Source organism: Lynx rufus, unplaced genomic scaffold, assembly GCF_022079265.1.
Source record: "Lynx rufus isolate CCGP_SWC_20201006 ecotype Redwood Valley unplaced genomic scaffold, mLynRuf1.p SCAF_12, whole genome shotgun sequence".
NCBI lineage: Eukaryota > Metazoa > Chordata > Mammalia > Carnivora > Felidae > Lynx > Lynx rufus.
This window is the reverse complement of record NW_025814826.1, coordinates 62,456,979-62,481,116: the sequence shown is the minus strand read 5'-3', so window position 1 is coordinate 62,481,116 and position 24,138 is coordinate 62,456,979.

Sequence of the window (24,138 nt, the reverse complement as noted above, 5' to 3'; positions counted from 1 at the left end):
CAGGTGCCCAAAAAAATGGAGCACTTGATGGACAAAAATATCTAATATGCACTGCAGAAATGTTCCAGTGTAGTAATTCGTGGGTGGTGAGAAATGGAATAACATAGGGTAGGGAAGAGAAGAGTGGGGTGAGAATCAGGTAATCTGGGCTCCGTTCTATTACTCTCTGCATGTCAACAATGAGCTTCGCTTCTCTAGGCTTCAGCCTAACCATCAGTAACATGAGGAATCCCCAAACTGGCTGTGTATAAGAACAGTTTTAGAGATGTTTAAAAATACATCGCCAGAGGGCCCCCTGGGTGGCTCAGTCGGTTGAACGTCCGACTTCAACTCAGGTCATGATCTTGCGGTTCGTGGGTTCGAGCCCGGCGTCGGGCTCTGTGCTGACAGCTCGGAGCCTGGAGCTTGCTTGGGATTCTGTGTCTCCCTCTCTCTCTGCCTCTGCCCCACTCACACTCTGTCTCTCTCAAAAATAAGTAAACATTAAAAAAAATACATTGCCAGAATGTCCTAACACCAGAAAACTGTCTATAATGATAAAAGTTAGAAAAATAATTATTTCTTGGGTGGTACTCAGGGACCACTGTACTGGGTGACTTCTCTGGACTTTCAATGTTCTAGTAGTTGATGATTGTAATAGAGAGTGAGATAAAGAGAGAGAGAGAGAGAGAGAGGGAATATCCTTGGATGAGGAATAAGAACATGCAGGCTTTCATGGCTGACCCAAGAGAGCTGTGCTACGTGTCACTCATTACTCCCCTTACGGTGTCTGCTCGCTGATAAACAGTGAAATCCTGCCACATGCTTTCAAGCAAAGAAGAGTCTCAAGACTTTCCAAATAAAGATCAATGGGCTCATTCTGCATGCAGACATTTTCATCAACGGAAACACACACCATAGAAATAGACTACTCCCCACGGTTTCCTGCCCTCCAGCTTCCGTAAAGTCATAACAGATGCTCGACAGCCTTACAGAGCCCCAGACTGCCAGCAGCTGTGCATTGACTCCTGCTAATTAAGCCACCTATCACCTGACCAACAGTGCATTCCACGTTGGGATTGCTCTAGGAGAGGCGACAGTCACACTAATCATTCACCTTGAGGAGAAAAGATTTCAGAAACGCAACGAGCTTCTTCCAGCATCGCCTACTCCTACAGGGAAGACAATACGCTCCACACTGAAAGCGAGAACACAAATTTACCAGGGATTAGTGTCACAGCTAGTTGTGAGTGTGGAAATAAATCGCTTACAGATCATTTAGTCCTGGAGTTCTCAGCCAAGGTCTACATTTGAATCACTTGTGGGTTTTTGGCTTACAAATCCCTGGACCCCCATCTGGACCATGCATGTTAGCATCTCAGAGAGATGGACACGTGTAGACTCACAAATCTTGTTTACGATGATGTGGTTAAATCCCTACCTCTGTAACAAATACAGATGGTAATGTCTGGCCCGCTATGAGGTTAATCTGAGACTAGGACTCAGACTTCTTGAGAATTAAAAAAAGACAAATGTAGAATGAAGATCGAAAGACTGAGGCTATTATCCTGCATTATTTTTTAAAAGCTAATATAAAAATATATGTTTGTATATCATCTTAGGATAGGGATACAGCCAAGGTAATGAACATCAGATTGGAGTCACATAAGCGACTTATATCCTGATCATATGCACTTATTTGACATAATAGTATGAAACACACGCAAACACACACACACACACACACACACACACACGCCCCTGAGAGTTAATAGTATTTTGTCTGGAAAAGCAACCTTGCTTTCTGGATTCGAATTTCAACCCCGCGACTTACCACAAAATGTCGTGCAAGTTAGTTAACCTCAGAGTCCTCAAAAACGAATTGGGATAATAGTAGTGCCTATTTTATAGAATTTTTGCAAGATTTAGTATAATTTAATATAATTTAAAAAAGTTTATAAATGGAAAGCACTTTGTTCAGTTCTTGGCATGGAAATTCTTGGTAAGTATGAGCTATGACTATTATTCAAAGCCCGAGAAACCGTATTTCTGCTTAGTGTAGACACCAAAGTCTGAGGTTAAAACTTGATCACGCCATTTACTAACTGCCGTGATCCATTTGCCAGCTCTGGTCAAAGTGGGAAATGGCCCGATGTGAGTCTGAAGGAGGCTAATAGAGTGGAAACAGGAAGCTGGGAGGCAGCAGCCTTAATGCTTTCTACTCAGTGTGGACCAAAGAGCATCAGCAGCATTTACATCACCTGGGAGCTTGTTAAAAAACAAGAATCTTGAGCCCTACCCCAGACCTATTGAATCTAAATATGCATTTTAACAAGATCCCAAGGTGATTCCTATTACATTACATTTTAAGAAATACAGCTTTAGTGGGTCAGGTCCAGGCAAGGCAGATGCTGGAACAAAAGCATAACTCAACACAAACCTACAAAACAAAAATAGAATTTCCCAACGGTGGGTAAAGACAGTTACAGAGTAAACCCATTGACAGGTAACTGACAGGTAATTTTACAGGGACAGAGCCAGTAAATGGAATTCTGGAATAGAAGGTTTTGCTATCTAGGACTGTTCTTTGGGGTCAGTTCACTTAAAAGGGTCTGTAATCCTGATGAAAGAGGTCAAAATCCTGAGCAAACTTGGAAAACATAGCTGACTTCGTGCATCAGAGGCAAGAGGAGAAGCACGGGTAAAGTTTTGCAGCGAGAGGTGGGTCTGGGCAAGAGCAAAGATGAAAGGTGGTCAGGGGGTGGGGAGTCGGAGCGAGCTGGGGAAGGAGCGAGGAGGGGACTCCAGAGCAAGGTGAGGTCCCAGCACCTTTGCAGATGAACTAGAACTATGAAGCGATACCAAGCGAGAGCCATGTCTTAAGATTGTAGCCACTTGGTGAGAAGCAGGAACTGAGAAGCCAACAGGAGAAATTACGTGCTTCCCGGCCCTAGAAACAGGTCACCGTCGTCAGGGGACACTTACAAAGGAAAGGCGTCTGCTCCCACATCCTGAAATCGTGCTTAATGATCCATCGGGAGTGAGACTCCGGTATTTCTGCTCTCCTGGAGTCCCCCCAGGTGTGCTGATGCCCAGCCAGAGTGAGAGAGCAATCTTTGGGAGCAGGGGGAGCCGACCCCAAACAAGTCCTGTGCAAAAGTGAGTCATGCGCAGAGATGGGTCAGAGAGAAGCTGATCGGAGAGGCTAGTGTTGTAACGAGCAAGCTGGCAGCAAAGGCCGGAGGAAGGTCCACTGGGTCAGCCTGTCTTCCGAGGGAATTCTTCTTTCCTGGACTTAATAGAAGAGTGTGGGGCACCTGGATGTCTCAGTCAATTCAACGGCCAACTTCGGTTCCGGTCATGGTCTCCCGGTCATGTGAGTTCGAGCCCCACATCAGCTTAACATTGACAGCGCGGAGCCTGCTGGGGATTCTCTCTTTCTCTCTCTCTCTCTCTCTCTCTCTCTGCCCCTCCCCAATTGCTCTCTCTCTCTCTCTCTCAAAATAAATAAATCAACTTCAACAGAAATAGTGTGGGGGCACCTGGGTGGCTCAGTGGGTTGAGTGCCCCACTTTGGCTCAGGTCATGATCTTGCGGTTTGTGAGTTCCAGCCCCACATTGGGCTCACTGCTGTCAGTGTGGAGACTGCTTGGGATTCTCCATCTCCCTCTCTCTGCTCCTCCCCCGCTTGTGCTCTCCCCCATGATAAAAACTAGATATTAAAAAAAAAATGGCGTGTGTGGAAGAGGTGAGAAAATTAAAATTGCCCTGAATTGTACACAATAAACACCCTACCCTTTCAGTCACCACCTCAAAAATATTCACTGCTCACAGTTTCCGAAAATATTTCAGTACTTAGTCTGTGTGTACGTGTATATATGTGTGTATTTTGTATGTTTACAGATGCCAGTACTAACGCTGAGTGTCACGGACCTTGCTCCCCCCTCCCCCACCATTTAATAACATACTGTGGTTATCTTTCCATGGTAGTTGACACATCTTATTTCAGTCCTTCTAAATGTCACACAGTATTTCATCATTTGAGCATGCCATAATTTATATAACCAGCCCCCTCTTGAAGAACACTTTTCCCCGGGTCTTTTCTTTCCATTATTACAGAGTTCGAATAAATATCTTTAAGTATCTTGCCTACCTTCTGCCAAAGTATCTATACAGTATGTCCGTGTACCTGTGGCAGGATACGTCAATCACAGGATACACATATCTTTATTTTTATGGGTATTTTCTGCACCCCTTCCACAAAACTTGACCATTTAATGCTTTTAGTAGCTGCTTGTTTTCCCAACACCATCCATAGCAATGGGTATGATATCCTCAAACATCAACATTTTTGCCAATCGACATGGTGAACTCTGCCATTTCATTCTGGTTTGGATTTACACTATTTTTTTTTTTAACGTTTATTTATTTTTGAGAGAGAGAGAGAGACAGAGCATGAACAGGGGAGGGGCAGAGATAGAGGGAGACACAGAATCAGAAACAGGCTCCAGGCTCTGAGCTGTCAGCACAGAGCCTGACGCGGGGCTCGAACTCACGGACGGTGAGATCATGATCCGTGCTGAAGTCGGACGCTTAACCGACCAAGCCACCCAGGCGCCCCTGGATTTACACTATTTAAATATGAGCTGCCTTGGACTTTAAAAATATCCAGAGATAGTCCTGATACATGTGTGTGTGTCCGAGTCCCTGACTGTATCGTGAAATATACCTCCTTTACCTTCTCGGTCCTCTCCCAACATCCCAGTGCCCAGCACAATGCTCTGGTACACAGAGACTGTACATAGTTGCTGAATTGACTGACTGAAATGAATTACCAACTGTCCAGAATTGGCTTCAAGGAGCTAATCAGAGATGGGTGTTCCTTGAAATTCAGAGGACTTAAGGATTGATGCCCGATGAGCCTGAAAAAGTCTGAAGGCAAAAGGTGGCGGCTGGGGTGACCACAGTAGCAACAAAAGGAACTGACAGAGTGTTCGAAGAAGCCAGGGGGCACCACCCATGCCACGGAGAGGAACCAGAACTTCCTACCTGGGGACATGCCTGCTGAAAGAGGTTTCCACCTGCAGAAGCTCCAAGGAACCCTCCAAGGAACTCCAGGAATGAGTAATTCAACTTGTGAACATCTGCAGAGCACAGCCCTACTGGCCGGCTCTGCCTGTTACCTCTCCTGTGTCCCTGCCCTGTCCCTGGAGAATCAGAGGCAGCGTGGGGGGAGGGGGAGATGAAGAAAAATGTAAGGAGCACACAGAAAAGTCCTTCCCAGCCTCTATCTGAATTCAGGTGCTCTAGTGTGAGGCCGAACAAGTTGGCGATGGAGAGAAGCTTTAAATTGGATGAGAGGTCACACTGATGGCCCCGGACATTTTCATCCAGGAAAGTGACCAGACACTGCATGGATTCCAGCCCAGATTCCACCCACAAACTAAAAGAGCTTCAGCAGGACTTTCCAGACGCGATGCGATACAGTTGGCTCGCTCGCCTCCCTGTCAAGTCCAGCTCCCCCTTGGCAATCGGAGAATTTGGTGGCAACCCAGCTCAATTCCTGGCTCTGGGTTTTGTGAAGCCTCTGTGAATCCCCAGCCGAGTGCCAGGGCCGCCGTGTGCTTGCCCAGTCCTTTCAGATGGCACACCGTGGCCGCACGCCTCTACTCTGTCCTTTCTCTTAGTTTTCAGGTTATTACGGGAAGAGACGAAAAGAGAATAGAGATAAGACCGCAATGTCCTGTTATTATATCCAAAGCTCCATTTGAAGGCATGTAAACATGCACTAGTGTTCTGTATAATCACACATTTGTATGTATTATCATTTGCTATTAGTTTTATTTCTCCTACTTTAAACGTTATTATCCAAACAGGCTGGGCGCAAGCTTTCTGTACTTGTTCCGCCATAAATAAACAAAAACGCCTAAACACAATTTGTAAAATGTCATCTCCAAACCACAGCTAGGATGCTGCAGAAGTAGGAAACCGAAATTAAATCAAACCGGGCACCATGCCCAGACCACAGGCTCCGGGCAAACAGACGTGGAGAGAGAACACAAGAAAAGACACTAAATTGCAGAAAACTAGAAGAACTGGAAAACCACAGTAATTAACCCTAGGGCCGGTGTGTCTGCTCTGGGACCCACCTTCTAGTTACCTTTGGAGAACAAATGTGAACATTAGCCATTTTTATTTGAAGTGAATCTCTATTTGGGGCTCTGCCTAATTTTCTTGTAAGTCAAGCTAGGGGAAAGGTAACAGTCTCTGTTATTCCGCAGGCATGGGTCATTTTCTTTATTCACCTGATACTTGCTTAAGAAGTAAAATCGTGACCAGAGTAGTGCTAAGAAGGGCAAAAATGGCGACCAAACCAGTTGCAAGAGCTGCTCTCCTTCCCTGGCCGACGAGCCAGATGCCGCTGGAACCTCACCCACGCCGCTCAGCACATCTGCATGTTCCTAGAGCTCTGGTCCCGGGCAGGCTGGCAGCTTCCAGCCTCAAGCATCTGGATCTTTCCTTTCTCTTCTCCTCCGCCTAAGGGCGTTCTCCATCCAGGCCCATAAGAGCTGGCAGTGCTCCGTCCCAACTCACCAACCAGGAAAGGCGTGCTGTTAACATCCCCAGGGGCAACCTTTTTCTACTAGGGAATGAGGGTCAGTGGATCAGAGTTCCCATCTCCCTGGTCTTTAGGTGGTCAGGGTGAGGTTTCCTAGGAGTTCCTGGTCGACTTGAACCCCAGTGGTTCAGGATGGAATCCCACTCGTTAGTATGCCTTGGCTTTTCTCCCTTCTCTGTGTCATTTTCCTTACTTGCAAGAGTACCTCCCCAAACCCTACTCGCATCAAAGTCCTGATTTCAGAGTCTTTCTTTGGACAATCCAAAATAACACAATCATCTATAATGAGTCAGTTACTTTCTTTTGCTATCCGCAATGCTCAGAATAAGCTTCAGTATTTTACTTATGATATCTCTAATCCTCAGAATAAATATGCATATTAAATATTATAATCCTTATTGAAGAAATGAGAAAACTGAAAGCCAGGCTAAATGACTTGCCTGAAGTTTCGTAACTTGAAAATGGCGGACGCACATTAGGATTCAGCTTCAGAGCGGGTACCATCATTTTCAGGTCATCTTGCCACCCCTTCTTACCAGATGCTCCATTATGATGAAAGTCATACTTAGCTTATCACTGCGATATTTACCACCTCTAGAACTCTGCCTGCCTGACATAAATATTTTCTCCAGCAGATATTGGGGAATAGATCAATGAATTTAATGTACTCAGCAGTCATGTATTGAGCAACATCTAAACCAAACATTTTGGTTGGCTGGAAGATGAAAAGATGACTCAAATGAAAATTTTCCCTTGAAAAGTATCGTGGATTACCAGGAAAAACAAGCCAGGCCAATAGACGAAGTAGGGCGGGCATGACGACCTAAGAATGCACAGAATTCTTCTTGGTAGATATGAAGATGTGGAGAGACAAGCCACCTTAACCCTCTTCAAGAAATGACTTGCTGCCCAACAGGGAAGAGCGAGGTCTGAGGTCAGCAGAGATCCAACGATCACCATCTCACGATGTGCTTCAGCTGCACAGGGATGTCTTATTCTTGCCCCTCCAAGGCCAACCCATGCCCACCAACTAAGCAAAGTGGGTAGCAAAGCAGAGCAACTTTCCTCACTTGTGAGGTAACTCAGATGGGAAACATTTCTCTCCAGAGCTCTATTCCAGGCTAAGACTTTGTCAAGACTGCACTGAAGTTGGATTTTTCTTCTGCCAGATCTTGCTTCCTTCCTCCCCTCTCACAGGTACTGGTCTCTAATAAACATTTTACGCACCAAACACCATCTCAGCATTTTCTTCCAGTGAACTCAACCAGTGACTGTTGGTATCAGTAGTGATCCAAGGAGGTGGTGAGGTAGAGATGGGAAGCAGGGTCGTTCACTGTCTGGGAGGCAAGGAGGGCCCAGCACTAGTAGAGGGTGAAGTACAGACAGTCCCTGACATAAGGTTGTGGTCCAATCATGAGCAATTTTTCTGGTGAATCAAGCTGTATAAGAGAAAGGAATCAGCTAGGGTGTATAATGTATTAGGCATTTCAGAAAGACATATGGAGGAAATAGTACCTGTCTCCTTTGTTTAAAAATCAGCCAGACAAGGGAATTAAAAGAAAAAATGAACTACTGGGACCTTATGAAGATAAAAAGCTTCTGCACAGCAAAGGAAACAACCAACAAAACTAAAAGGCAACCAACGGAATGGGAAAAGATATTTGCAAATGACATATCGGACAAAGGGCTAGTATCCAAAATCTATAAAGAGCTCACCAAACTCCACACCCGAAAAACAAATAATCCAGTGAAGAAACGGGCAGAAAACATGAATAGACACTTCTCTAAAGAAGACATCCAGATGGCCAACAGGCACATGAAAAGATGCTCAATGTCGCTCCTCATCAGGGAAATACAAATCAAAACCACACTCAGATACCACCTCACACCAGTCAGAGTGGCCAAAATGAACAAATCAGGAGACTCTAGATGCTGGAGAGGATGTGGAGAAACGGGAACCTTCTTGCACTGTTGGTGGGAATGCAAATTGGTGCAGCCGCTCTGGAAAACAGCGTGGAGGTTCCTCAAAAAATTAAAAATAGACCTACCCTATGACCCAGCAGTAGCACTGCTAGGAATTTACCCAAGGGACACAGGAGTACTGATGCATAGGGGCACTTGTACCCCAATGTTTATAGCAGCACTCTCAACAATAGCCAAATTATGGAAAGAGCCTAAATGTCCATCAACTGATGAATGGATAAAGAAATTGTGGTTTATACACACAATGGAGTACTACATGGCAATGAGAAAGAATGAAATCTGGCCCTTTGTAGCAACATGGATGGAACTGGAGAGTGTGATGCTAAGTGAAATAAGCCATACAGAGAAAGACAGATACCATATGTTTTCACTCTTATGTGGATCCTGGGAAACTTAACAGAAACCCATGGGGGAGGGGAAGGAAAAAAAAGAGAGAGGTTAGAGTGGGAGAGAGCCAAAGCATAAGAGACTCTTAAAAACTGAGAACAAACTGAGGGTTGATGGGGGGTGGGAGGGAGGGGAGGGTGGGTGGTGGGTATTGAGGAGGGCACCTTTTGGGATGAGCACTGGGTGTTGTATGGAAACCAATTTGACAATAAACTTCATATATTGGGAAAACAAAAAAGAATAAATAAATAAATAAATAAATAAATAAATATCAGCCAGAGCACATAGGTGGCTCAGTCAATTAATGTCTGACTCTTGATTTCAGCTCAGGTCATGATCCCAGGATCGTGGGATCAAGTCCTGCGCCAGGCTCTGCATTGAACGTGGAGCCTGCTTAAGATTCTCCCTCTCTCTCTCTCTCTCTCTCTCTCTCTCTCCCCCTCTGCCCCTCTTCCTCAGTCACATGCTCTCTCTCTCTCCTCTCTCTCTCTCTCAAAAAATTAACCAATTGTAGATGTTAATCACATCTACCAGATATTTTCACTGCAATACTTTGCAATACATAGATTTGTGTTTGATTGAATAACTGGGTCTTATTGCCCAGTCAAATCGACACATACCACTGACCACAATGGTTCCTTTGTTAGAGCGGGGTCATACCAGTGTCAGATGATATCCTGAAGTGCTGTTACCAACATCCAGGTTAACAGTGCTTCATGGTATCCAGCAGGCCTCCCAGTGCTCATTTCTCCGGTCCCTGAAATTGGATGGACGTAGTTGGCAGTTGACAAGATCTCCATATTGGGACCTTAGCCTCTGAGTTAAAAGCTATTGAAAACCTCTGAAATTATCGATGTCCTCCTCCTCCCATACAAGATTAAAAACAGATTAATACCACTCTTAAGAACTGAAAAGATGCGGGAGCAGGAAGATTACCGTGATCTCTTCCTTTAATTCACCACAGTGATGCTACAGAAATTGGAAGAATCCTGGAGGATTACTACAGACTACTGTTGCTCAACCAAGTAGTATCACCACTACCACCATGAGAGATATGTTTATTTTTTAATTTTAATGTTTATTTATTTTTGAGAGAGAGAGAGAGAGAGAGGGGGGAGGAGAGAGAGAGAGAGAAGAGGAGAGGAAAGGCAGAGAAAGAGAGAAATACAGAATCTGAAACAGGATCCAGGCTCTGAGCTGTCAGCACAAAGCCTGACATGGGGCTTGACTTCATGGACCACGAGAGCATTACCTGAGCTGAAGTCAGGCGCTTCACCAGCTAAGTCATCCAGGTGCCCCAGACATGGTATCTTTAATAGGGCAGGTCAATATCTCCTCAAGTACTTGGCATGTGGATTTTGATATCGTATTCCTTCCTATCCTTGTCAGAAAAGATTTCAAAACAGCTTGCATTTGCATAAAACAAAAACAACACACACACACACACGGTTTGCCTGGGACTATGTTAACTCTTCTACTTGTTGTTGTAATAATAAAGGACATTTTGGAGAGTCTGACAAACATCACATTGACCGATTACATTGATGATGTCAAGTTGACTGAGCTGGATGAGCAAACAGTGGCTACAAACTAGAGGCCTGGGTAAGACATGTATGCTTCAGGGGGTGGGAATTAAACCCTGCAGATATCTGGAGGCTAGACACGTCTATACAATTTTAGGAGTCAAATCATCAGGAGGTCAGGAGGTTATGCTCCAAGAACATGGCCTTCAAAGTAAAAGCAAGTTACTGTGTCTCACATGTCCCACCACGAAGAAGAAATCTCCAAGCCTGCTGGGTCTCTTTGAGTTCTGGAAATGATGTGGTCCACCTCTAGGAATATTGCTTCGGTATATTCTGGGTGAGTCAGAAGACCCAACTTTAAGATGGGTCCTGGAGAAGGAAAGGATGTGGCACCAAGTCCAAGCTGCTAGGTAAGCAGCCCTGTTGCTTGGGCCATATGATCTAGAATATCCTATGGCATTGGATATATCAGTGGTGGGGAGAAAAATGCCATGGAGTGTTTTTTGGCAAAATCCAATTAAAAAAGTACAACACAGCTATTGAATTTCAGGAACAAATCCAAGCCACCTGCAGCAAATAATTATAAGCTTTTGGAAAACAACTCTATGTAGAGACAGAACATCTGACCATAGCACATTAAATGACAGTGTGACCCAAACTTCCCGTTAGGAACTGGGTTCTGTCAGGTACTCCAGAAAATAAAGTCAGGCAAGCCCAACAACCATTCCCTATAAGGTGCAAGTGTCACGTTCAGGACTGAGCCTGAGACACAGGGCACAAGCAAACTACATGAAAAATTAGTCCAAGATACCATGATATCCGTCTCTCCTGAAAAACAGCATCACTCCATCAGCTCACACCATGGCTGTAAGTTGGAATGCTGTTCGGCCCCATAAAGAAGGAGGAAAAATCCAAAGCATGGTTTAGGGATTTGTTGGTGCAGAATGGAAATGCAAGCTAAAATGAATGGACATTTCACTGTAGCCTCGTGTAAGGGTTCCACTGAAAACCCACAGTGAGGAGTAATTCTTCCAATGTGCAAAGTTTGGAGCAGGGCACCTCATCATTCACTGTGAGTAGAAAGATACATGGTTTGAAATTAGAATATATATAGTGAATCACGGGCAGTGGTAAATCTGATCAGAAAAATATTATAAGATCAGGGACAAGGAGAGTTACAGAAGTAAACGCAAAGTATGAAGACTTTTTAGTCACATGTTAGTACCCACCAGAGAGCATCAAACACTGAAAAATTACTCAACACACAAGCGAGCACAATAATGCCATCATTGACATACTCCAGCCTCTGCCGTCAGCCACTCCATTGTTGTCACACTGGGTGCATGAATGAAGTGACTGTAGTTAAAGAGGTGAAGGCTATCCATGGGCTTAGCACTGTGGACTCCAATTTACCAATGCCGATGTAGCTGCTATCACCATTGATTATCACAATATGCCACGAAGAGAGGCAAAATTCCAGCCCTGATACATAGCACAACTCCTGTGGAAGACCCCACCACATGGTGTAAAATTACACTGGGCTCTTTCTTTTCTAGAAGGGCCAATAGTTTGTCCACATTAGGATATATACCTACTTTAGGTACTTTCAGGACTTTTCTTTTGCTTCCTGCAGGGCCTCAGTGTGTACCCACTATCTGAGGACTGGTGGTTCATCAGCACGGAATCCCATGCAACATTGATAGGGAATTCACTTTACAGAAAAGGAGGTACGGAAGTGGAAACATAACAGTGGAATCCACTGGTCACAGGATGTATTTCTCTACCCAGAAGATGCCAGCCTGGAAGAGGATTGGAATGTCCTGCTCGAGGCAGAGCTGAGTGCCAGGGCAGGACACTGAATGAATAGAATCCATCTTCTAGGATTCACTGCATTCATTGAATCAAAGTTTTAATATGGTAGTGTTCCAACAGAAAGAAGGCACGGGAACCAAAGAGTGGAAGCAGGAGTGATCCCAGTTGCTATCATGCCAAATTATTTACGTGAGGGTTTTTATTTCTCATCTCCACAAGCTGGGATATGCAGAATGAGAAGTCTTGGTCTCCATAAGGGGGTCACTTTTTGCCAGGGGACACCATGAAAATTCTGTTTGGTTATGAGGCAGAGCTCATAACTGAACAGTTTCGGTGGTTCTTTGTGTCCAGAGACCAGCAGGCAAGAGGTAATTGATCCTGATAGGCAGGTGGACCCTGGGCTCTTGTTACAGAATATGGACAAAGGAATATTTCTGGAGCCCATGTGATCCACTTGGATGCTTCTTGGTATTCCATCGCTAATTATAATTATAAATTGACTGGTGTAGGAAACTTGGCCTGAGTAGGGCACTGTGACAGGGGCTCCAACCACTTGGTAATGATGTCTAGGTCATACCACCAGGTGGCCTTGATAATTGCAGAAGTGGAAAAGAATCTACAGTAGATCAAGGGCAAAGAAACACACTGTTGCTGTAGTGTCAGGGGCTGTACTTCAGCCCATAGCAGTTTTCACAGAACTAGAACAAGAAATCCTAAAATGTATATGCAACCACAAAGACTCCAATTAGCCAAAGCAATTTTGAAAAAGCAAAGCAAAGCTGGCGGTATCAGAATTCCAGACTTCAAATTATATCACAAAGCTGTAGTAAAACAGTATGGTACTGGCGCAAAAATAGACACATTGATCAATGGAACAGAATAGAAAACCCAGAAATAAAACCACAATTACATGGCCAATTAACCTTCAATAAAGCAGAAAACAATACCCAGTGGGAAAAAGACGGTCTTTTCAACAAACGGTGTTGGGAAAACTGGTTTGCTACGCGCAAAAGAATGAAACTGACCCACAGTCTTACACCATAGACAAAAATACATTCAAAGTGGATTAAAGACCTAAATGTGAGATGTAAAACCAAAAAGACAAAATTTAGAAGAGAGCACAGGCAGCAATTTCTCTGACTTTGACAGTAGCAACATTTTTCCAGAATTTTGCCTCCTTAGGCAAGGGAAACAAAAGCACAAATAAACTATTGGGGCCACATCGACATAAAAAGCTTCTGCACAGTGAAGGAAACAATCAATAAAACTAAACGTCAACCTACTGAAAGGGAGACGATATTTGCAAATGGCGTATCCAATAAAGGGTCAGTATCCAAATTATATAAAGAAGTTATACAACACACACAACTGCCTCTTAAATTTCCTCTTAGGAAGATTTTTCCACTGGAATTCTGGAAGAGTTCATATCCTGAATGTATTTGGACACGTGAATTTGAACATCCCAGTGGGTAAACTATGGTAGATCCAAGGCTGTGCGCCCAGATCTCCCTTCAAGAAAGGGCTTCATACCCAGCTGCAAGGGGGTGCACAGCAGTCTCCTGCTGTGGATGCCTTCAGAGCTGCCTAACCTGAAATTGTGTCCTCTGGGCAGCCCGCTTCAGGGACTGAGTGAGGGTGGCATATAAAGATCTGGCCACTTTGGTTCAATTTGGGATGGTTCTGACTAGCATTACTCCATTTCGATGGCTCTGGCTGCCACACAGTTCAACTTCTTTCTCTGCACAATCCTGCTTTCTCTCCCTTCCCTTTCAGGAAATGGATCCCTAATTAGCATTTACCCCACCCAAATCCTGTTTTAGCAACTGCTTCTAGAGAGATTGACCTAGGGTATACCCCTAGAACCCAAATCTAGAAAATAGAGGAATGGGCAGAAATAAAATTTATGAAAATTCCATGACACCACTGTTAAATCACTTTGACAACTGACTAGCCCCAGACTTCGTTCATATGGCTACTACAAACCCCAATTTGTTGAAGGCATTTTAGTGAGGTTTTTGGTTACTTGCAACTGAAATTATTCCTCACTGATTAATTGGGGGGTAATTGCATATTTAATACAAATTGAAATCAAAGATGGTGTTCAAACTTTCTCTTAGAGCGTAAGACTTTTGCAAACAAGATCATAAGCAATTTCCAGAATTTATCGTATGATTTTTATGCCTTTAATGCAAAGTAACAAAGTACAATTAGTAAGTCTGACTACTTTCTTATCTTTGTCCCACAGAACATTCTACACTCAACATACCCTTTTTTAGAGTCATAGGTTCCAGAAGTGAGAAAGTAGGATAGAGCCTTCCTTAGTACAACAATGTGTGGGATACAGACACTTCTGCATTTTGAGGATGCCTGTCTAACCCCTCCTTGAACTTGTCACCAGTCGTTAAGTAACGACTGTGTGGGATGACCTATTTGCTGGATGCAGAGATGTGGTACTTTATAAAGTTCTTTCTTTGGGGAGGATTAAATTCTATTACCTCTATAGAACTTCATTCACCAAACCTGTTTCTGACCCCAGAAGCTAAATATAAGTGTATTAATCCTCTTATATTTTTACAGAGACAACTATCTTGCCTTTTCTCCCCAAAAGTCAACATATTCTTTCATTCACACAGTAAATATTTGTCATCCATTATGCACTGGGTATTGTGTTAGATACTGAGGATATAACAGTGTATAAAATGGGCAATGTGCCTGCTCTCTTGGAATGAGATTCTAGTAGGCAAATGCAGATCACAAATGAATAAACAGGATAGAAATGTGAGTTATGAAGACCAAAACCAAAAAGAAAGAGTGTTACAACATCCACTTGTTTGCACGGGGAGTGGCTTTAGACGAGGTGGGCAAGCAATGTGTAAGCTGAGCTCTGAGAATGGTAAGGAGTAGCCAAACATATGGAGATCTTGAGGAAGAATTTTTCAGGGAGAGGAAAATAAAGTGTCAGTTCCTTGAGGCATGAATAACTTTGGTCTCTGTAGAAACAGCAATAAAACTGATGTTTTATTTAGAGAGTAGTGAATGAGGAAGAAGTGAAAAGGGATGCCACTGAAAAGAACAGAAGAGCTTGATCGGGAAGTAGTCATGGGTCAAGGTGAATTTGGTCTGATTAAATCAGGCGATGGTCTGATCTAATAACTACCACTAGATTACCAAATACCTCAAGATACCGGCTTTCCTAATTTCCTGGGAGTATCACCTTACAGATGTCACCAAGCTCCAGCTTCAGATCTCTCATTTGTAAAAATAGGAGATTTGATTAAACTATAAATTCTTTAGAAGGGTAAATGAGGAAACAGAGATGCGCGATTTGTAAATTTCAGAGTGTTATTGACATGCATCCTATTTCCAGAATGACATTTTCCTTTTCTAAACTACATGTTCTCAATTCCCTTACTGTTCTCCGTATTTCATAGTACATGATTCCCTGTTTCTTCTTCATCCAGATGTCCTAATTTAAAACCTAAATTCTTTTTTTAATTTTTTTTTTAATTTTTTTTATTAATTTTTTTTCAACGTTTATTTATTTTTTTTGGGACAGAGAGAGACAGAGCATGAACGGGGGAGGGGCAGAGAGAGAGGGAGACACAGAATCGGAAACAGGCTCCAGGCTCTGAGCCATCAGCCCAGAGCCTGACGCGGGGCTCGAACTCACGGACCGCGAGATCGTGACCTGGCTGAAGTCGGATGCTTAACCGACTGCACCACCCAGGCGCCCCTTAAAACCTAAATTCTTTAGGGTAACTACCTGATAGTGTAATCCCAAGTGCCAATGCTTTGTGTTGATTCCAATTTCTCTCAGACTTCTACAGAAAGCATGGCAGGAGACCCTATGGGGTCTGAGAGTAAGAACAACGACAAAAGTTGAAGTCGTCTGGATCCTAGAATTGGGCAGCCACGTCACCTGCTGGCGGGACCTGATACGTTGTCCTCATCGTATAGGCCAGTTTATCCATTTGTGTAATGGGGAGAATAGTTATCTAGATTAGCGGGATGAAACAGATGTGCGGAGAATGCCTGAGCTCCAGGTACACAAGGTAAGACCGATGTTACCCTTGACCCATTCTCCTGTAGAGAGCGAGAGCTACTCTCTCTTTTTTTAATGTTTACTTATTTGCTTTTGAAAGTCGGGGGTGGGGAGGGGCAGAGAGTGAGGGAGAGAGAAGTCCAAGCAGGCTCCATGCTGTCAATGAAAAGCCCGACGCAGGGCTCCATCTTGCTTATTGTGAGACAATGACCTGAGCCAAAGTCCGGAGTCTGATGCTCAACTGACTGAGCCACCCATGCACCCCTAAATTGTCTCTTGGTGAATTTGAAGGTACTATGATGCCACTCAGTGAACCCCTGGCAGTAACTTATTAAATGGAAACGAGCGTTGTGACCGTGATATTTGCCTGCGGCCCCTGACCCCAGCAGAGCACCCTCTCCTCTGTCACCAGCAATCTCAGGAACATGGTATGAGAAAAATGAACTCAAAACCAAACTCCAGATGCACGTATGCCTTCTAATAATGTAGGGTTCTTTTTTCAGAGGCATGGTGATTAGAGGCTTTAAGGCTACTCGGACCTTCAGAGGGCTCTAATTTGCTGTGTTTTTCCCTAGTCCTCACTGTTTCTCTTCAATGGTCTGTAATTTTCTTCATTGCCGTGAGATTTTGGGGCAACCAGCCTGCCTCTGGCCGCTTATCGCCAAGATCTCCGTTGCTCTTGGCAATGGCCTTAGATGTGATCTTTCTCACGCTGTTCCAAGTGAAGTCCGTGTCACTAGGCAGAGGTGTCTGTCTTAGTTTCTACTGCCACAGTAGCAAATTACCACAATTACTGCTTTCTTTTCGGCCTCTAGAGGCTGCCTGGTTTCCTTGGCTTGGAGGTCCTTCTTTTAAAGAATTTTTTTTTAAGTTTATTTATTTATTTTTGAGAGAGAGAGAAAGAGTATGAGTGGGAGAGGGGCACAGAGAGAAGGAGAGAGAGAAGCTGAAGCAGGCTCCACACCGCCAGTGCAGAGCCTGATGTGGAGCTCGAACCCACGAACCATGAGGTTGTGTCCTGAGCCAAAACCAAGAGTCAGACGTTTAACCGACTGAGCCACTCAGGCGCCCCCGGACATCCTTCTTCTAATCACTCCAATGCCTTGTTTCCCTCGTTATATCTACTTCTGTCTCTGCCTCTGATCTTCATCTTTCCATCTTAGAAAACCCTTTTGATTTTGCTGGACCCACCCAGATAACGCAGGATATTCCCCAAAACAACCTTAATTGCATCTGCAAAATTCCTTTTTTCGTGTACGATAGCATATTCACAGGTTCTAGGGATTAGGAGGTGGGCATCTTTGGAAAGCCATGATTTAGTCTACCAGGGTGCTGGATCTCTTCATTCTTTTTTTTTTAATTTTTTTTTAACATTTATTTCTTTATTTTTCAGAGACACAGAGACACAGAGCACAAGCAAGGGAGTGGCAGAGAGAGAGAGAGAGAGAGAGACAGAGAGACGAAATCCAAAGCAGGCTCCGGGCTCTGAGCTTCTGCACACAGCCCGACACAGGGCTTGAACGCACAAACTGAGAGATCATGACCTGAGCCGAAGTTGGATGCTCAACCGACTGAGCCACCCAGGCGCCCCATGGACCTCTTCATTCTTAACACATGCTTCTCCCCATGAGGAGTGTTATTCTATCAGACAGTGACCCCGAGTGAAGTCTATCAGACTTCCCCCGCAGTGGCCGCCCTGCTCTGAGTGGCTCTGAAAAGGGGGGACAGACTCTGGTCTTCTTGCACCTTCTGGTGTGGAACCTGAGCCCCACAGGTTAGTGGAGGCCGGTATACTCAGAGCCTGATATATTCTTAGCATGTTTTACCTCGAGCAGAACCTTCATCCTACAAGTGGAGGTTATATCAGGGAAAGGCTCAGGAGTAGAGTTTCTGCAGTATGGAGCTGAAGGGATGAGACGTTCTAGAAGCCTACCCTCCCTGCTGAAACCACAGTCCTATATGGGGTCAGGTGGGGAGGGAAACCCATTTGCTTGCTACACATATGTGGAGTACGGCTTCCATAACACTAAGCTGGGGCAAAGGGGGAGGGGTATGAGTGCCACAAATTGTCCCTGTGCTTCCTGAGATTTAGAAGATTTTGTTCAATAAACATCCTTCCATTTGCTCTTTATTCCTGGGACAATTTCTAGAGTCTTTAAATCCTGTGTGTGCGTGTTGTGCATGTGTGTGTACATGTTTCCTCATAATTTTCAGCAGGTAAATGGTTGCGTTAGTAGTGAGGGGGTCCACTGTGCTCCACATACAACCAGTGCAGTCATCGATCCACACTTTTATACTGTGACAAACCATGAGCCCTCTTATCTACAGACCCCACTAACCTCAGTATAATGAAACTACCCCAAAACATCAGAGGATTGCAAATGTATTATAATCGGTAGATTTTTGTTGCACTGGGACCTCCTTCCATTAGTTCATTGACGGATGGTAGCAAATTCATGTCCAAGATATTCGAGCCAAACCCACCAAAGAGAAACCCACTGATACACCCCACACGCTGCCTACCCCCAAATCACTGCTTCCTGCTGCCTACCTCGAATTATCTCCTTGCCCTGTGCATCTTTGTCCTCTGCGAATCCAGACTCATACTTTGCTTCTTTTATTTTTCGCCGGGAGCCTGTCTTGGATGGCCTCCATTGTGTTTACTTCTTCCTTTCCTTTTCCTTTCTCTGCTGCCTTCTTTAAGATGAAACACTGGTTCTGTCGTTAATTCGCCTCTTGTCTATTTCTCCTGTCCAGGAAATTCTACAGTTCTCTATAGCTAGTTTTCTCAGGTAATCACAAATGTAGAAGTTTTGATGGTTGTGTAATAGCGAGGGATTCTGAGGTGTCAGGAGGGGCCAGAAACTCTGAGACGCACTCAGAGTTACCGGAGTTATCTGTTATCTATTGTTGTTACCCCCTGGTAGACCCTTGACTTGTAATTCCTTGTATCATTTATCATTTTATGCACTAATCCTTTCATGCCGACATTTCAGAGGGGTTTAAAAAAGTTGCACCCATCAGGATTCTGACTTGTGTGAGAACTAAAGAGGAAGTATAGTGAGTGTATGAGGTTAAGTAACAATGTTTCTTTTTTTCTTTTTTTTTAATTTTTTAATGTTTATTTTATTTTTGAGAGAGAGAGAGAGAGAGAGAGAGAGAGAGAGAGAATGAGCAGGGGAGGGGCAGGGAGAGAGAGGGAGACACAGAATCTGAAACAGGCTCCAGGCTCTGAGCTATCTGAGCACTGAGCCCAATGCAGGGCTCAAACTCGGGAACAGCGAGATCATGACCTAGGCTGAAGTCAGACTCTTGACCACCTGAGCCACCCAGGCGCCCCACAACAACTTTTTAAAGGGAGATTAACTTGACAAGCAAAAGAAGAGAAGACCAGCTGGCAGACCGTGCAGAATTGAGCCATTGCAAATGGTTGCACCAATGTAGATGGAAAAGGAGAAAATTCAGGGAAGGTTAGAGCCTAGCATATTAGGTGATAGGATTTCAAACTTACCCTGTTAGCAATGACTTTTTATCCCATCGCTCTTCTACCTTTCTCTCCACCCCCCCAAAAAAAAAACATGTTATGGAAACAGTAACAAAAATGGTTAAAAATTAAATTTTAAACTATAATCAATTTTATGGAGAAGATTATCTTTGGTTTAGCAAGATGGCTGCAACTGTCCGTCCAATCCTTGTCGGGCTGATGCTGCAGAGCTGGACCCAGTGGCAAGCTTTACAAGGGAGACAAAGAGAGTGGCAAATATACACCAATGAGCAAATCGAAGTCGGTTGAGCAGGCCCCAAGTGTCTTTGTCTCTCGTGTGTGTGTAAAAGCAATGCTGAAAAGAGAGGAAGAGAAAGCAGTCATACCTACTCTAGACCACAACAACATACACTACAAGTTCAACATCTCTGAAACCTCTCCTTCTGGAAAACAAGGTTCCATCACTGTCCTAGAGTCTGACTGGCCTGTTTTCTGACTCATTCCTCCCAGACATGGGAAGAAGCATGGCAGGACACTTTGATATCTCTGTGGTGGCCATAGGAATACACACAGAGAACATCGGGCAGGAAGAACAAGAAAGGCCTATGCATCATTGCCACAGCTGAGGAGAAAGTCACAAAGGGACAGGGACAGAGGTCATGTTGAGGCCCCCAGAATGAGTAGAGGCTCCCTGGAAAGAGTCCCTTTCATAGCTGTCCTCTTGAGATCTGTAAGTTTTTGGTTTTTTTTTTTTTCAAGTTTATTTATTTTGAGAGAGAATGCAGAAGAGGGGCAGAGAGAGAGGGAGAGGGAGAATCCCAGGCAGGCTCTGTGCTGTCAGCGTGGAGCCCGATGTGGGCTCATGAACCATGAGATCATGACCTGAGCCAAAACCAAGAGTTGGATGCTTAACTGACTGAGCCACCCAGGCACCCCTGACATCCTTAAGTTTATAGTAAACACCACAAGTTGCTTATGCCAGAAGAAGGCAGTTTCTATGGATTATAGCCCCAAACTATAAACTAACATAGACACTTTCTTTTATAAGACAGTGCTAGTTGGTAGGGTGATGAAAATGAACTAGCACACTACTGCCTTTAATGATGGATGAATGGGGGAAATGGGCAGATAATGTAATAATTGTCATGTCAACCCACTGAGGGGATATTTCAGATGAGGGACTCTAGAGGCAGGGTGGTCCTTTGTCCAGCCTCCACAGAAGAAACTCACAGCACTGAACTTCATGCCCAGGACTCGCTAATCCTAAAGTGCAAGCTTATCCCAGAAGAACCCCAGGCAATTCCAAAGGGAGCTACCCCCTTAGCACAACTGGGAGCTTCTCCACAGTCTTTGAACCATGGTTTCCAATATTCCTCCTGGACTCAGACCTCTTTATCTTGAAGATGCATTTGATATTGGAGGACCAAGAAGAAGTTTTTCAGATGCATAATGAATGTTAATGAATAAATCGGGTCTAGTATCTTTTGGAGTGAGATAGCATGATGGGCTCAATGGAAAGAGTTTCATGTATGTTTTATGAAATTGCTCTAGAAACATTGCTATCAGAGAAGTTCTGTGTGTATAAACCTGTTAATGCCATTGGAATAATCTAGGTGAATTAGACATCAACTAGGCACAGGTGTAAAACCCCATGGATACGGAAACACGGTGACCCCAATGTTGCCCCACAGTAAGCTTATGGGCTAAGGATGTCTAAGCTGTTTATTCTTTCTAGAACTCGGTTTCTTATGTGAAAGTGAAAAGATCATGCTGGATAAACAGTGGCTCCTTGAAGATATACTAATTTGTGAGGCTTTTGGTTTGCAGTCTGCTAAAAAGTTGGGATGAATTCAATATTGGTATCCTGCATTTTTTCCCTCCCTCCTCTCTGTAGAAAAGAAAAGCACTCAGACAGGCAAAGGAATTGAAGAAGGAGCTAGAGATGCAGAAAGGGGCCCAATGTGGCTTCCCTTGTGATGACCAAGAGAAGATAACCGTCTTTCTGTTTGTGATTTGTTTTCTTTCCTCCCACATAGCTGCAGGGGCAAAGGAGACCCATTAGGCCCTTTTATTGATTCAGTGTCGTTGCCCTCAGAAGTTCATTTGAGACTAAAACAAGTTTATGGAGCAAGAAAACAGAGTGAACGACTCAGTCTGGCTCTGCACTATTAGAGAATTTGGGGACCTTTCTCCATGCCACCTGAAGTACCAAGTGACATGGGAAGACAGAACTTACTGGAGACAATGGTAAAGAAACAAAGGGTCTGTGGTTGCTTTACCTGTCCTCTGCCTTATGCCAACAGCACCCAGCAGGTGCTTAACCGAACACAGAATTATTTACCAGGTCCTGGAAATTTAGCTTATGTGGAGGCTTGGGTTTAACTGGAATTGTCTGCCTTAAGCCTGTTGAGAATATACACTCTTGGTTTCAAAACGGGCCCAAGAATAACCACATTCAAGCATTACAATTCTTTCCATTATGAATACAACACCCCAGAGTGGGTTTCTAAGGGCCCTGACAGGTTGAATTACTGTCTTTTCCTACTCAGCTGCTTGCAACTGAGCTTATAGTGAAATGGCTTTAAACAATGTCATGCCTCTTTACCCACAGATGCAGCTCACAGGACGTCGTGCACACCCCAGTGACAACATAAGGAAGGGAGTGTTGGATCCAGAGGCAAAGGGCTCAGGGTTCTTGCTAGAGCTCTGTGGCCCATGAGCCGTGTGACCTTGACAAAGTCCCTTCCCAGCCCCTGTCCTCACTTCCCTATCAGAGCCTAATGAGGGTGTAGACTAAACCAGAGAGTCCTTATGAATCTTTCCAATTTGTAATTCAATTCAACAAACATTTACAGAGTTTATACTATGTTGCCGCCACTGTGTTAGACAGCTCCCAGCTGTATAATTTATTTTTTATTCCATCGAAAACTAGAGTCAGGTAACTTTCATGCAGTTTTTAGCACAAAATCACCAGACTGGGAGCCACAAGCCTCAGGTTCTGCTTATAGCTTCATCATGACACACTCGTGTGATCTTTACAAAGTTGCATCAGCCATCTGGGTTTTAGTGTCTTCATCTATGGAAGGAGAAGGAAGAATGAGGGTCACGTTCAGAGCTCATGGTCAGGCGGCAAGTAGTTTGCACAGATCTTATAATAACCATGTGCTGAGCTGAGTGCCTATTCCGTGCTAGACAGTCACATCAAACTGAGTTAAGTTATTCCCTTTTGACATTGCCTTGTTCAGGACCTCTCCCCTGACACATAGTCAGAATTTTTGCTCCTCTGTTCCCTGGAATCCTGAGCATTTTCTCAGTAGAGAGTCATTACACAGCACAGACACCGTTTCCCGTGTGCCCATCTTCCTTCCAGGCTGAGGGTCTTGAAGCCAGAGCTCATCCATTTGCTGCTCCTATGAAGGTTGTTCAGCCTAGCGGGAGCCCAATAGAAGCGTCTCACAGCTATCCTACACTACGTATTCTTCTATTCCAGGTAAGTTTGTCCCCAGCACACCAGACAGAGAGCAATTCCCACCAGAGAGGATGTCAATGTGTTTCATTCTAAGTCCTACTGTTAGTAAATGCTCAATCAATGCATTTCTATTTTTTGTTAGTTGGTTAGTTGGTTAGTTGGTTAGTTGGTAACTTTAGGACATTACAAATTTTTCCTTCCATTGTCATTAGGCACAATATACTTTCCTGCTCTCACTGGTGTTTGGTTTGGCCATGTAACTCAGTCTTGCCAATGGGATGTTACCAAATACAATGTAATCAAAGACTTGAAATATGATTTTTCCCTTGAACTTCTTCAGTGACTGGGGGAAGAACATGGCCTTGCATGCTGCCAAAAGAATGAGAGACACATGGAACAGATCAGCCAATGCCTAGCTAATCCTCAAATTCACATATAAGAGCAAATATTTGCTATTTCAAACCATTGGGGTTTTTTTTAAGATCATTTGTTTTGCAGCACCACGTTAGTAGAAGATGACTGATACACTTTGAAAGCCACAGATGAATCATTTTTTTTTACATACTCGTGGCTTCTGCCTCTCTTATGTCTCCAATCTAGAGATTATTTTTGTTCAAGAAAAATTAATTGAGAAAGCACCAAAAGTTTAGGGCTCCAGGTACAGAGATTATGAACAATCACTGCTTTCAAGGAACACATTCACCATCTAGTAGGGGAGGCAGGTGACTAAAATGATAAATGCAACAAGATGTGATATGTGTGTGACAGACTGAGGCTATATACAGACTGAGGCTATAGTCCAAAAGTTTCTGTAGGAAACTACAGAAGGCCCCACCGAGG